General features: G+C 45.6%; 1 protein-coding gene across 1 annotated transcript in view; it reads left to right on the forward strand.

The window, feature by feature from the left end:
• Positions 1-5,349: 5,349 nt before the first annotated feature.
• The window catches only part of LOC146074595 (transcriptional regulator QRICH1-like), a 37,300-nt gene continuing 27,773 nt past the window's right edge, over positions 5,350-14,876 (forward strand). The window contains exon 1 of the mRNA XM_083182890.1: positions 5,350-5,611. The gene's annotated coding sequence lies outside the window, so the exon portion shown is untranslated. The remainder of the gene's footprint in view (positions 5,612-14,876) is intronic.

Genomic DNA, 14,876 nt, shown 5'->3' on the forward strand with positions numbered 1-14,876 from the left:
TGAAGTGATGAAACATGAAAAATATATATTCTACTCAAGAAATCCACAAAAAAAAATCCACGATAAGTGGGATAGATGGCGTGATTTGTGTTTAGTATGGCAAGGAGAAGAGGAGACAATAACTTAAATGAAGAAACTGTTGGGTGTATAGTGGGGGTGGGGGGAATAGGCACGGTTAGTATAAAGTGATGTATGAATTCAAACGGTACTTATGTAATATCTGGGCTCCCGTTTTTCTTATGAGACCGTGTGCGCTCGCCACGCTTCGGGCACGGTGGCTCGCCACACTATATAAAATCAACTCCATGCGTAGTTGGATAGTAGGGGTATGAAAAAATGGGGTGCATTTAACATGGGAGCCCAGATAATACATAAGTACCATTCAAACACTTGATCACTGTATGACACAATTAGACATGATTTTTTCCTTTCACTTAACATTAGGAAGAACACAGTTTGAAAATGCTGTGTATATATTTACACCTAAATTTAGCTTAGTATAGCTACAAAACTCACAATTATATATATAGAACTGTTATTAAATCCGTTTATTTAGAATTTAATGCATAAATATTCATAGTGCACATAATAGAATAGTTAAAAGATAGATCTTCTTAAGATTGCTGATACTGGATCTAAGATGCACGTATATTCACTATAGTAATCCTGATTAACTTGATAAAATTCCTCGGTGATACAAGCAAAATCAAGAAAAATTGGAATTATGAAAAAAAAAATTAGACGCTAATGGTGCGTACACAGGGGGCAATATGATCGCTGGCAATATATTGCTCAGCAATCATATTGCTCAGTGTCCCGTTTTCATCTGCGATGGTCGCAGATGAAAATGTCACACTGCCGGGAGAAGAGGCAGTGGAAGTCGCTGGTCGGAGGAGAGATAAAAATTAAGCGCACAATGTTGAAATGACTAGGGGCCTTATTCTGGTCTGTGCGGCCGGAGCCGAATATGCGGCCAGGACCGTGCGTCCTAAACCCCGCCTTCCGTACAGATCGCTCACTCCGTCCGAATGCGGTAAGCCACTGACCGCACGGAGCACGACTGGATTTCTCATGTATACACCTCCTCCATCTCTGGAAACCTCCCCCATCATTCGATGGTTGCATACCATCGAATGCAGGGCCGAGCGGTCAGGCAGCTCCCGCGAGCTCAGACCACTCGGGCATTTCTCCGTGCAAAAGCAGGGATCTGGGCGGGCAGCTGACATCCGGCAATGTCATATGTCCGCCCCCTACACGTGCGTCACGGCCGCATTACCATACGTACGCCCAGCATTTTCATGGGAACACCCATGAAACGCGGGGCGTATGCATATGTTAATGAGGCCAAATAGCCCTTCACGCCCCTCTCCTCCCCCTGTTCGTAGTGTAAATAATTCATGCGGAATTTGGACGTATGTCCCTTTCGCACATGCGCAGATATGCCTCTGCACATGCGCAGACACAAAACATCGGCGGAACGAACGCACGCGGACATATCCGCACCAACCAGAATAAGGGCCTAGATGACCTAAACTGGTGTTATTATTTTTTTGGTGTATTTTCTTTTTTTTTTATTCTATTGTAATTGTGATGTATTATGTGGTAAATGTTTGTAATGTAATTTATATGAAAAATGGAATAAAGATAAATGAATAAAAAAAAAAAAAAAAAGTTTGGGGCCAGAGCTGACTTAAGAGGTCCTCCTTGAAAACGCCTGGGTCCGCCTGCGTTTTTCAATAACACTTCCAGGAATCAGCTGTCAGTCAGCCTGCATATGACCAACAATGAAAAATCATGGGCATTTGTTTTATAATCGCTCAGAATTCAAATTTGCAGGCCAGTGATGATGTCTGAATCAGACCCATAGTGCGTATGCTGGATGACATGTATGATAATATTGTTAACAATCTCACTTGAAAAAAATGCATTGTGTGTCCCCAATGTTAAGGGGCATATACACAGGGTAATTAAAACCTTATTTCTAAGCAATTTGACTAGATCACTTAGAAATGAAGCCCTGATCGTCCATGTGTACACACTATAATGATGGCAATGGTCACCATTACTCACAGAGATAAACCCCCCTCCCACCATGAAGTACAAGCCGCCACTGCTGAACATGCAGGTAAATTGTGCAATATAGCCAAACGACCTGTATGTTCAGCGGGTTCTGGTGACATCACTCTAAATGGGCAATATCGACAGTCTGCGGCCATATGGTTAGCTGTAACAGCTGCGGCAGTGTACTGTGTATGGGGGCTTAAATTGCCGCTCATTTAGGAGATTTTGCTAGCGATGCCATGTCTGGCACGCACTTGGCGCAGGGCCGGCGCTAACCGCTCAGCAAAGGATGCGGTGCAGGGAGGTGTCGGACAGTAAAGGCGCCTTCTCTTTGCTCCCTGCTTGCTACTGTGTGCTGCCTGCCATTGCGCCTGAAACCCTGCTTGATATAGGCAGCAGCAGCACAGACAGAAACCCCTAAGTCCAGCAGCTGATCTCCTGTCCCTCCCTCCCAGCAGCACAGTCGCAAGGGGTTTCTGTATTCTGTGCAGTGTGTGACTGTGTGCTCAGCCTGAATATCCGCACAGGCTGGCACTGCAACCCCTCAGCTACGTACATTCTGTTCCACTTCCTATACGTGAAGGCAAGACACTCCTCTCTTCTCCTCCTGCACTTAAGCCCTCCCCTTCTACATTCTGATTGCTGATGCATGGGGAGCTTCTGCTAGATGACACCAAAAGTTTAACCTTTCATACCCTGGATTTCTACAGTGATGTGTAAGTGTGTGTGTGTTTTTTTTTTTTTTAACCAGAGCTATGTGTACATTATATATAAATATATATACACACACACACACACACACACACACACACAGAGCATTGTCTCTGTGTGTGTTATTATACTGTGTGTATGTATGTAATACATACGTACACACACACACACACAGTATAATAACACACACAGAGACATACTATGTGTATATATATTTATTGGGCTAGTTTGGGGAGGATCGGCACTCATGCATTAGGAAACACTCAATTCAAGGATTGTAGATGGATGTGCATATAAGTAGTGGCACTCAGAGACTTGTTCAGTTCAAATTTTTTTTTTTATCCAAACATAGCGTGCAATAGTCCCCACGTTTCGGGGTCTATAAAAATGTGTAATAGGCATCACAGGCCCTCATTCTGATTCAGAGAATATTATGCGCATGTGCAGCTCCCCTTTGCAAACGGCTTCGGGTACTTGCATAGTCGCCGAGCCGTTCACAAGGATCGGGGCAGGCAGGGGGCGGCAGGGATAGGGGTCGCCCATGGTAACGTCCAGCGTTTTATGGGCTCACCCATGAAAATACTGGGCTTTTCCATCGGTACGTGGATGGGATAATGTGTGCCTGGATATCAGCCACAGACCCTGTCTTCATCCTGGCACTCGCTAAGAAAGATCAGTTCCCACTAACTTCTATTTGCAAAGCCAGGAGAAATCATTCAATGGTCAGCGACCATCAAATGATTTCTCCACCAGTGGAGGAATGCGAGGGGATGTGTTTTCTATTGGAGGGGAGTCAGCAGGGGTAGGGGGGCATCTATTTGGTATGGCGGTATCTCAATTGTTCAGTAAGCTGCGATCCTTAAAGCTTATCGATCGAACTACAATTAAGCCCACAGTGTAATATATGTTATAGGCATATTGTGTATTATGCATAAAGGCGTGCAGTATCATGTGTAAGGGGGATTGTGGTGTGTGGCATAATATGTAATGGGCATTTTGGCATAATGCCTAATACAGTAGGCATTATGGCGTGTGGCAGAGTACGTAAAGGGCATTATTACATGTGGTATAATGTGTTATAGGCATTACGGGGTTTGACGTAATGTGTAAAAGGCATTACAGTGTTTGTCGCAGTAGCGCACGCAGGGGGGGTTTCTGAGTACAGAAACCCCCCAGGAGTATAAGCACCCTAGGCTGAAAGCTGAGGGTCCCCTCTTTCCATGGGTACAAGAATTTTAAAAATCGGCCCTTGGGAACTGGAGATACCTGACTTTGAATTAGTGGTCCCCATCCAAGCCTGTTAATTGCTCTTCCCAGTCAGATATTTCAGGTTCTGTCTGAGGGTATATTCCAAAAGCTAGGACTCTCCCCCTTTAAGGGGCACTAGCAGCTTGTCTCTACTTTTCCCAGAACCAGAGATATCAGCCTTCCAGCAGCTGGTTACTGCTCCGGCTCCACACCTGGTATGTAGTATTATATACTCGGCAGATTGCTCTGCCCACTGAACTCTGATCCCCTAGTGCCTAATAGCAGGTGGGAGGATCTAGTTTTTAATTCCATTAAAATCTAAGAAATCTATTTCCGGGAACTGGAGATATCTGCAGTCAAGCAAGCTGTCCTCCCACCAGAAAATTATAAATAATAGACCCACTCCACTATACACCCCTCCTCTGCATATTAAACATCCGCTACCACCCTAGAAGTTATGTATCAGGGCCCCTTTATTCAGCCCAATGCCCCCTTCTCCCACCCCATCTCCCACCATCTGTAAAGTAAAGGGGTAATTAGTGGAAATTACTAATCCAGGCCCTACATGCTGAGCGGTTGATATAATACCCCCAACCACCCGCGGGACATCAAAGCTTCCCCCACTCCTACCGCTGGAGGATCGGTAGGGGCTCCAATACATTGCTATGCCCAGGGGTCTACACTACATTTTTTGTGCACTATACCTGTTTTCACTGTGTGGGGGTTGGCCATCAATTCCTTTTCTGGCACTGGACACCAAAACGTCTAGATACAGCATTGCTGTTACTGGGCACATTATAAGTATCAGAGGCACTACTACTATGGGCATTATACGCTCTTTTTTTCAACGTGCGCCTTTGGCAAGCATTGTCTCTTTGTAAAGTATGGGAGGGCGCAAATGCATAGTTTGCAGGAAGGCGCCGAACACCCAAGCACCGGGCCTGACTTGACGGAAAGTGTGTAGGCACTTATCAATGCCCGCGCCATCGCCGTGTCCCGTTGCTAACGAGGTCATGCTGGACACACATTGTTTAGCAGTAACTCAACATCAACATATGAGCAGGAGCAAGGATATCTGCTGTCTGGTAACGTGTCTGCATGCACAGCATTAGAGGATCGATGGAATTTAGGAGATTTCGATACGTCTGGTAATGTTATGGGGAGTTGTAATATCTGATACCGAATGATGGAACCTAGCTCGCACCCGCTCACAGCCTCACACAGCAGCAGCACCAGCCCGCGTTTGCACGCCCGGAGGGGAAAGGAGCAGGGCGCGCTCCCGGCCTCTACTCTCCGCACGAAGATGAGGATGAGGACGAGCGCGCGCTCAATGCCCGGAGTGACGTTGGGAGGCGCGCGAGCTGCGCTGTGCATTCGGGGTCGGAGTTCGTGGGTAAATGCAAGATGGCGCCTGGCGCACCCCGGACCCCCCGCTGCCTGTGACAGTGCTGGCTGTGTGCGTGACAGCGCCGGGAGAAGGCGGCGGACAGACGGTTCTGAGCAGCTTGCTGGGAATACTCCCCTCTCTACTGTATTGATGAGACCGCCCTTAACCCCGGGAACCCGCAGGCACCCCGGAAACAACAAAGAGGTAAATGCCCGGGACCAAGCTCAGCTCCGGCGCCCTCCTACCGGGCACCGGCGGCGCTGCTTCTACGGTGTAGCGCCGGCTATGGAGCAACATCCGTCCATCACCACCCCCCCTGCTGCACCAACAGGTCCGCTGCCCGGGGACAAGGCATAGGGCTTCAGCCCCGCACATTACAGGCGTGGCGGCTGGGGACCACAGATTGCAGGGGAGGGGGTATACGGTCCTGCCCATGCCAGGGTGCGCGGTGCTCGCAGTATGGGGCAGATGCATGTTATAAAAGTTTCATCAGGGGCAGCGGCGTGATGTACGGGGGGAGCGGCCACAGCTCCATTTTGAGAAGGCTTTGCAAATAAATTAATTGCAGCTTAATAAAAAGGAGATGGAGGAGCGGCGGTACTGCGCGCAGCCCGGAGACTGTGCCAGCTATTACTTATCCCCTGGAGCTTCGTACTTTGCTGGACAGTTACTAGTGCCCCCAGGCTGCTCCTTCTGTCCCCGCATACCGTGGTTGCGGGGCTGCATTTAGTTCCCAAATGTTAGTTGAATTAGATGACTATGGAGATTCCTTTCAGTAACATATAATTCTTGTTATGGTTCCAAATAAAAAAATTGTGTGTATATATATATATATATATATATATATATATATATATATATATATATATATATATATATATGGATTTTTGGAAACCGGCACTCCAGCATTGCTGAAGGGTAAATGCAGGAGGGGGTACAAGGCAGCACTCACTTGGATTTTCTTGGAAAGAAGCACTCACAGACAGGGAGTGATGGTCAACGTTTCGGATTTTAATCCGTTTTCAAGACCTGGTTTGTCAGGTCTTGAAAACGGATTAAAATCCGAAACGTTGACCATCACTCCCTGTCTGTGAGTGCTTCTTTCCAAGTAAGTGCTGCCTTGTGTGTATGTATATGTGTGTGTGTATATATATATATATATATATATATGTATGTATGTATGTATGTATGTGTGTGTGTGTGTGTGTGTGTATATATATATATATATATATATATATATATATATATATATATATATATATATATATATATATATATATATATATATATATATATATATATATATATATATATATATATATATATATATATATTTATTTATTCGGGGGTCGGTCGGCACTCTGGTTGTCTGGCTGCAACTGACCGTGTTGCCTTCCCGATGCTGAGATGTACAAAGACGTGGAAAGAATGGGCGGCACTCACGGGTTTAAATCCAAGAATAAACTTTAGTGGGGGTGTCACAGGAAAACCGACGTTTCGAGGCTTCTCTGCCTCTTGAAAAAGAGGCAGAGAAGCCTCGAAACGTCGGTTTTCCTGTGACACCCCCACTAAAGTTTATTCTTGGATTTAAACCCGTGAGTGCCGCCCATTCTTTCCACATATATATATATATATATATATATATATATATATATATATATATATATATATATATATATATATATATATATATATATATATATATATATATATATATTTTGGGAAAACTCCCAAAATCTGTCACTTTCTGATAGTCACCCAGTTTAATGGACGTCTGAGCCATGTGTGATTGCTTTCTTTTTTTGTGTGTGTGTTTTGCCCATTTATTACAGATCACATACCTGGGCGGAATATTACCGCCCAGGATCGCATTGTAATATGTGATCCTATTGTAGGGATGTATCATCCTGCACACACAGGGACAGGGCTACAAAAGAAGGGAGGGTCTGTGCATGCTCTGTCAGCGCTGATCACCTTGCCCCCCCCACTGAAGCACTGCCCTGGTGGTCAGGCTACATCTTAGAATGGCGGTAGCCCAAGAACCTGTTGCGATGCTGCCCAATGTTGATACATTCGGCATCGCATCCCCCATAGAAACCAATGTGGGATGTGGATGTGCAGGAGGGATCACAGCAAGAAGGAGATTCCTGCGGCGGTCCCTCCTGATACATTAAGGCGATTCTTAATATTTGTGGCTAATAGTTTTCAGATATTTAACTGCAAATATTACCATATATACTCGAGTATAAGCCTACTTTTTCAGAACATTTTTTATGCTGAAAAAGCCCCCCTCGGCTTATACTCGAGTGCGGGTCCCACTTGAGTCAATACGTTTTCCCAGTTTTTTTATGTAAAATTAGGTGCCTCGGCTTATATTCGGGTCGACTTATACTCGAGTATATACGGTAATTGATAAATGGGCATGTGTGTGTTATACCCTGTTTTCTTGAATTATTTCAGTTTGATTTAAGAGTATGCCTTTTTGATATTAAGCTGCCCCCAGGAGGATTCATTTGGGCAGTTTACTGATTGGTTCAGATCTACCCATAACTCGCTCAATATTTTTCACCCCCCCCCCCCATGAACACGTGTTAACGCAGGTTTTTGCTATGTGTGAACTGAAAGTCTCAGGTCAAAGTCTCGGGTTCACAACCCTGCTCTGTACCACAGATTTTCCTATGTGCAACACAGGTCTCCTCTACCTCATACCTGGGTTTTAAGAAAAGTATCTCATTTGTGTTCTTATGAGTGGAGATGGACATCGCATCAGGATGTTTCCAAACCATCAATGTTTTTAAACTTATAGTAGTGTTTTTACCATTCAATAGCAGTATTCTTATGTTTGCTTTCATCTATGGTGTTGCGATGATTATATTGGGTCCCCCCCAGTGACATCTGAAGGCTCTCGTGCTCAGGTTTTTCGCATGCACAATTTTTTTTTTTTTTTCGTGCACATATGCAAATCAAATAATGTTTTTTTTTTATTGAAATTCTTTTGATGCGATGATCAGTCACCATTGCATCAAAAGATTTCATGTCAGAAGCTCATCCATCATTTGGTTGGTTTTCATTGACCATCCCTAATTTTTAGCACCTGCCAATGACATCAACTGCATGAGGCTAAACCACATGACTGGGGAGCAGCTAAAAAGATCCAATCAGTGAGCAGCATTTGCTGCAGTTCCTCTGACTTAAGATAAACAGAGACAAAAGCATTGACTACTTCAGCTCAATACTGCAAATGCATTATTGAGCTAAAGTACTTTAGACTATAAGCTCCCTGGAAAAGGTACTGTATAAGCTTGGTGCACTCTCTGATTTTAATAACCAATATGCATGATGACTATCATTCATAATATCATTGTGCATATTGTTCAGTGTGTACTCACTATATAATTAACGATGCGCACTCCCGTGGATTGTTTACGATAAGCCTGATCATGCAGTCCAGTCTGATGATATCCTCAGTAACTGCATGTTCAACTGGGCTTCTGATGATGGCACTTCTTATGAAATCTATAATTCAGTCATAGATTGTGCCATGGCTGCTAGTTCTCCATTACGTTAAACAAACGAGGGCCAAGAAAATTCTCTGTTTATGAAATAAAAACCATATGGTACATTATATAGAGGTCTTGTCACAATTGCATGATTTTGTTTGCAGAGAGCTACAGATTAAATTGTATTACACAAGCAGATGCTGTTGTCAGGAAAAGTGAGGAATTCAAGTAAAGCCCGGGCAGATTTGGCTAGTGAACCTGCCCGACACTAGCCACACTTTACATCGGCGGGATCTGGCTCAAAAGTGTTCACTACCCCATTTGGTTAATTGGCTATCCAGCTGAGCCAAGGGTGATGCCCTAAGCAGTGTTTAAATGCTGCGGCATTTAAACAATGTAGAATCCCTCCACCCCCCTTTTAATAACTTATAACCTCACTCCTGATGCTGAAGTATGGAGAGCCATAGCAGACCCTTAAAACTAGAAAGACCTAACAAATTGGCTATCTGCTCCAAAAATACAAGTGGATTAATGCAGTGCCTGAAAAAAATAACAGTAAGCGTGGGCTGTAAGTTTTCGATCAGCATAACTTCATGTTTGTAAGCAAAGTTCAAATGATCATTTACTTGTATTCTGTCTAGACTACAGTTTGAACCTTGGGGTAATTAAGATTCAAATTGTAGCTTAGGCCATGAGATCATCTATACATATGTCTGAGATTGTGTGTCTCTGAAACACTGCCATCTGTTGGCATTTACTCTCCCACACGCACAAACACAGAGGCAATCACAAGGTAGCAGACTAGCTTTTGAAGCATTTGCTTCGAGCGTGCTTACTAGTAGTATTATATGTGTGTGTGTGTATATACTGACAACAGGATGGGTTAATTATATTGGAGTGAATGTGTCTTGGCTGCATGTGGCAACTAGTAATTATCACAGTGTAGTGGAGGATGGCAGCATGAGGTAATTATTATTTGAATAATATATTCTACTACTGTATACGCTTCTGTAGACATAAATATTCCATAAAATCTTTAGGGGAATCAATTTAACATTTCCAAAAATTGTATAAAGACACTTCTGCCAACAAGTAATTGAGTAATCATGTTACTATAGAATATTTTCCAGCAAATAATGCACAACGCTGCTATTCCTCTCCCCTGCACCATGTGCAACATGTCCTCACGCCAGTCTACCTGTGTGTGAAGACTGGGCATACCAACACACAGCACTGTGCTCTCTTCTGTGAATGTGCCATCTTTATGAATACATAGCCATAAAGTTGTCTGCACTGCTGTGAGCTAGAATAGAGGAGGGGGTATTTGTGAATCTCCGAGCAGACCAATGGATCTCAGTGTTCTCCCATGAATTTTTTTCCACCCGGGTGGGTTCTTAATAAAAAAAAAATGGTAGTTTAGGCCGTGAGATCATTTTACAATGTAATGCCTACTACACGTCACACAAACCCATTGCATGCCGTAATGCCCATTACACGTTATGCCACACACCGTAATGCCCACTGCACAGTATGCCACACTGTAATACCTATTTCATATTCTACCATACTCTATAATGCCCATTACATACTGTATAAGGAAAATGACCCGCATGCTAAATTTGAATCCCATACTTGGGAAAACCGTCATACACTGGGAAATTACAGTAAGGTTTTGATTTTCTGTGTGTGAAGCAAACTGTGACCTGTGTGTGTGGGGAGCAGTGTGACTATGTAAGTATGTGGGGGGGAAGAGTGTGACGTATACATGTGGGGGAGGCTGTGTGACATGTATGTACTGTATTTGGGGGAGGCTGTGTGACATGCATGTATGTGGAGGGCAGTCAGTGTCTCTGGACGGCACTCGCCAGTCCAGCACCTACTGCAGGGATCGGACATGGCATCACCCAGCCTCCTGTCGGTGGCAGCGCTCAGGCTGCCGCACGCGCAACCTCTGGCCAGGTGTCAACACTAGCCCTCTCGTCCCCCGGGTACAGGTCATTGGGCTCCGTCACTGCGGGGATATCACCAGCGCTGCGACCGCTCACTTTGACAGAACATCTGGTCACGTCACTCCTCGCGACATGGCAGCCCGGGCACCATGAGAAGGAGGGCAGCAGCAGTGCAGTGAGGGGGGGGGGGGGGGGGGGGGCGCTACCGGGGTGATGTTAGTGTGCCAGACTAGCAGTGGCACCCTGCTCCCTATACTTTATGTGTATAGGGACAGCGACAGCCAATCAGGAGCCACCACTGCCAGACCGCGAGCCCACTCTGCCCAGCCAGGGGAATGCCTGGTGGCAGTGATGCACCTTGTGGGGCAGGACGCCCGAAAAAACAGCACTGAGGTGAACACTGGATCTGAGTTTTACTGATCAGGAGTGCCTGGGGAATGTTGATTCATAGGTGCTTTTTTATTTTGAAGCTGGAGTTGGTACCCAAAATTGCCTGCCCTAGTTACTAATCCTTTTTTTTCCCCAATGAAATCTAATCTGTACTTTGTTAAATACAGACACTATACTTCTAAATGTTTCCCCAAAGCACCCAGCCTTATGCTCCCAGCTTTTCCATCAGAGCTGGATATTAGAACGGAATCGGTACATCTGTCAGACCACACTTGGGTCTACAGTCATTAGGTCGACCCCACTAGGTCGACTGGCAGGAAGGTCGACCTGACTTAAGGTCGACATGGGCCAAGGTCGACATGACTTAAGGTCGAATTTTCATAAAGGTCGACATGGGTTTTTTGACCCGAATGTCGACACAGTCGACATGGACACAGTTGGCAATGAGAATCGGATCCTTGCTTTGCTCGCAATGCTTCGGGCACGGTGGCTCGCTTCGCTCGCCACAGCTTTATTAACCTCCTCCACGCCCTAGTGGATGGTAGGGCATGAAATACCGCCTGTCGGCACATGTCGGCTCAAGAAAAAGTGAAAAACCCATGTCGACTTTATGACCAGTCGACCTTCCTCATGTCGACCTTCCTCATGTCGACCTGTATGCAAATTCGACCTTAAGTCATGTCGACCTTGGCCCATGTCGACCTTAAGTCAGGTCGACCTTCCTGCCAGTCGACCTAGTGGGGTCGACCTAATGACTGTAGACCTAAGTTCATTCTAATAGATGACCGCTTCCCATTAGAACATGGACAGGGCAAACACAAGCTAGGATTCTACAGTTAATTGAAGCAATTTGTGGTTTGCAACAAAAATTCGAAGAAAATGTAGAATTGTGTAGCAAAGCTCATATGCTGACTGAAAAATTGACAGCTTTTGAGAGTACCTGATTGATTGCAATTTGTTCCCAGCTTCTCGTTCCGACCAGTCAGATTGAAAGATAATCAAAAGCCCCGTACAAACTGGGTGATAAAATGAGTGATCACGCTCATTTTAACCCTTGTCAGTGATATTGCTTATATTATCGTCATTCGCCAGTATGGGCAAGTGTGCGTGCACTTGCCGGGGCCGGGTCCCTGCTGCTGCCAACATTGTACACCCTTGGGAGTGTGTACACACTTTTATACTGTGTATGGGGCTTTACACATTTCTGTAAGCCACCCTTAAAATTTTCCCAAACTGATATTACAGTCCAGGTTTTACAGATATCCATGCATGGGTACCTCAGTCAATTTAATTTAACCTTCTAGACATGTCCAAACTATAGCCCTTCTGGCTGTTGTGAAACTACACATCCGAGCATGCTTTGCCATAGTTCTAGCATTCCCTAATTGCAAAACTGGCATGGCATGATGGGACTTGGAGTTTCACAACAGCTGGAAGGCCATCGTTTGGACATGCATGATCTAGACCAGGGCTTGACAAACCCCGGGAGCCAGGTCACCGTGGCGACCAGATTTTTTTTTTTTGGGAGGAAGCAGAATCTAGTCGTGGGAGGGTGCGCTTGTGCAAACAGCCGGGCAGAGTGGTGGACAACCCACCACAGCTGTATAAGAGCAGGTCTTCCGCAGCTATTTCAAAACACTAGCAGGCGGGTGTGGCCTAATTTACTGTGCAGAGAAGCTGTTGTGGAACTACACATCCCAGCATGCCCTGACAGATTTTATATTATGGATTGCTAAAACTGTGGCAGGGCATGCTGGGATGTGTAGTTCATTACAGCTGGAGGGATATGAGTTTGACACCATTGCTCTAAAGTGCCCTACCCTCTATCTGAACCACCTTTAGCAGGACTCGCGGAGCCGGGGGACACTTCCTCCTCCTTCCCTGCAGGTTGCGACCTACTTGCTGTTCAGAAGCTGGGGCCTCAATTTGGGGCTGCTCAAGGACCCAATCCCTGCTGCTTCTGAGCACCCGATCTGCCTTCCGTATACCGGCTGCCGGATCCCCACAGCCTGCACACCAGGTCCCCTGCTGCCTCCAGGCTTCCTGCACACCTTATTTGTCGCTGCCTCTCCACTGTCTTCAGTACCCAGCTGGCTGCTCCACGGCCGGAGTGGGTGCTATCGTTGGCCGCCGCCCACTCTCCAGCTCCTTCCTTCCTCAGAAGCTCTGCCCTCTTGTCCCTGCATGGTTTCCTGTAGGGCATGGACTGCTGGCCAGTCTGCGCCCTATGACAGCCGCTGGATCACTGCTGCAAGGAGAGGGCTCCAAGAGCTGTTTGCTGCTGTTGATGACGATGGTGGTGCATCCTGAGACGGTTGCTGCCTTCCTGCCTGCTCTCCGCTGCCACTGTGTTCCACCAAGAGAGTGGCCCTGCTGTCTGTGATGTTCAGTCAGGTTCTCCCAGGACTTATTAAAAAGGGAACCACCAGTAGTGCTAAAGCTGCTGTATCGGGAGGGTGTAAGGCTCCCAGGTGTGCAATATAGAAAGAAAAAGAACTATGATACAGCGCTGGGGTTTTCCTGAAAAGAATTTATTACAATATATATTCAATAAGTGAAAAAATAAATAAAAATAGTACACCAAATACAATAAACATGAGAATTCTCAATTGATATAAAATCAAAAATATTAAAAACGGATGGTTAAGATTTTTCCAGCTAACATTCAAGTTTTTGGAGGATTGACTTTTGTGACCAAATCAACACCAGAATATAGTTACCATGTGGTATGGATATCCTTATTGGAGGTGAATATCAGTGTCCCGGAAAAATGCCCAGTTTGAGGATTCCCAAAGTTCACACGATGATGAAATGAGACCGTTCTTAAGGTATGGCAATACCTGGCTGGTTTGTGACACACGGCCATTAATGTGAGCACAAAAATGGTGTGGCAGGAACCCCTTCCCGACGTATGACGTATATATACGTCATACGACGGTTGCGGGGGAATCAAGCCAGCTCACGGAGTGAGCTGGCTTGAAAGAGAGCAGGTAATGGCTGTATATTACAGCCAGGCACCTGCTCTCACGGCCACGAGCGGCGAGTTCGCCGATCGTGGCCGTTTAACCCTTTAAGCACCGCGGGCAAAGCGCCCGCAGTGCTTAAATAGCTGATCGGAGGGGGGGCGCCCCCCTCCGGCGCCGATCGGGGCCCCCCCGCGGCGAGATCGGAGGGTGCCGATCGGTTGCCATGGCAGCCAGGGGTCTAATGTAGACCCCTGTGCTGGCCATGTCAGCATACCTATTACATCCTGCCTGAGGCAGGATGTAATAGGAAGTGCTGAAAATCACTATGTTCAGCCATAGAGCTCTATGGCTGAACCTAGTACAGGCGATCGCGCCCCCCTAGTGGTCAAGTACACTAGGGGGCCTTGTAGTAAAAGTAAAAAAAAAAAAAAATAAAGTTTAAAAAAAAAAAATATATTAAAAGTTCAAATCACCCCCCTTTCCCCATTTCACAAATAAAAATAAATAAAAAATAAAAAAATAAACATATTTGGTATCGCCGCGTTCCTAAAAGTCCGATCTATTAAAATATAACATTAGTTATCCCGCACGGTTAAAGGCGTAAACGGAAAAAAATTCCCAACGCCAAAACTACGTTTTTTGGTCGCATCGCCTACCCAAAAAA

The sequence above is a fragment of the Crinia signifera genome, chromosome 4 (genome assembly GCF_055691185.1).
Source record: "Crinia signifera chromosome 4, ASM5569118v1, whole genome shotgun sequence".
NCBI classification, from domain to species: domain Eukaryota; kingdom Metazoa; phylum Chordata; class Amphibia; order Anura; family Myobatrachidae; genus Crinia; species Crinia signifera.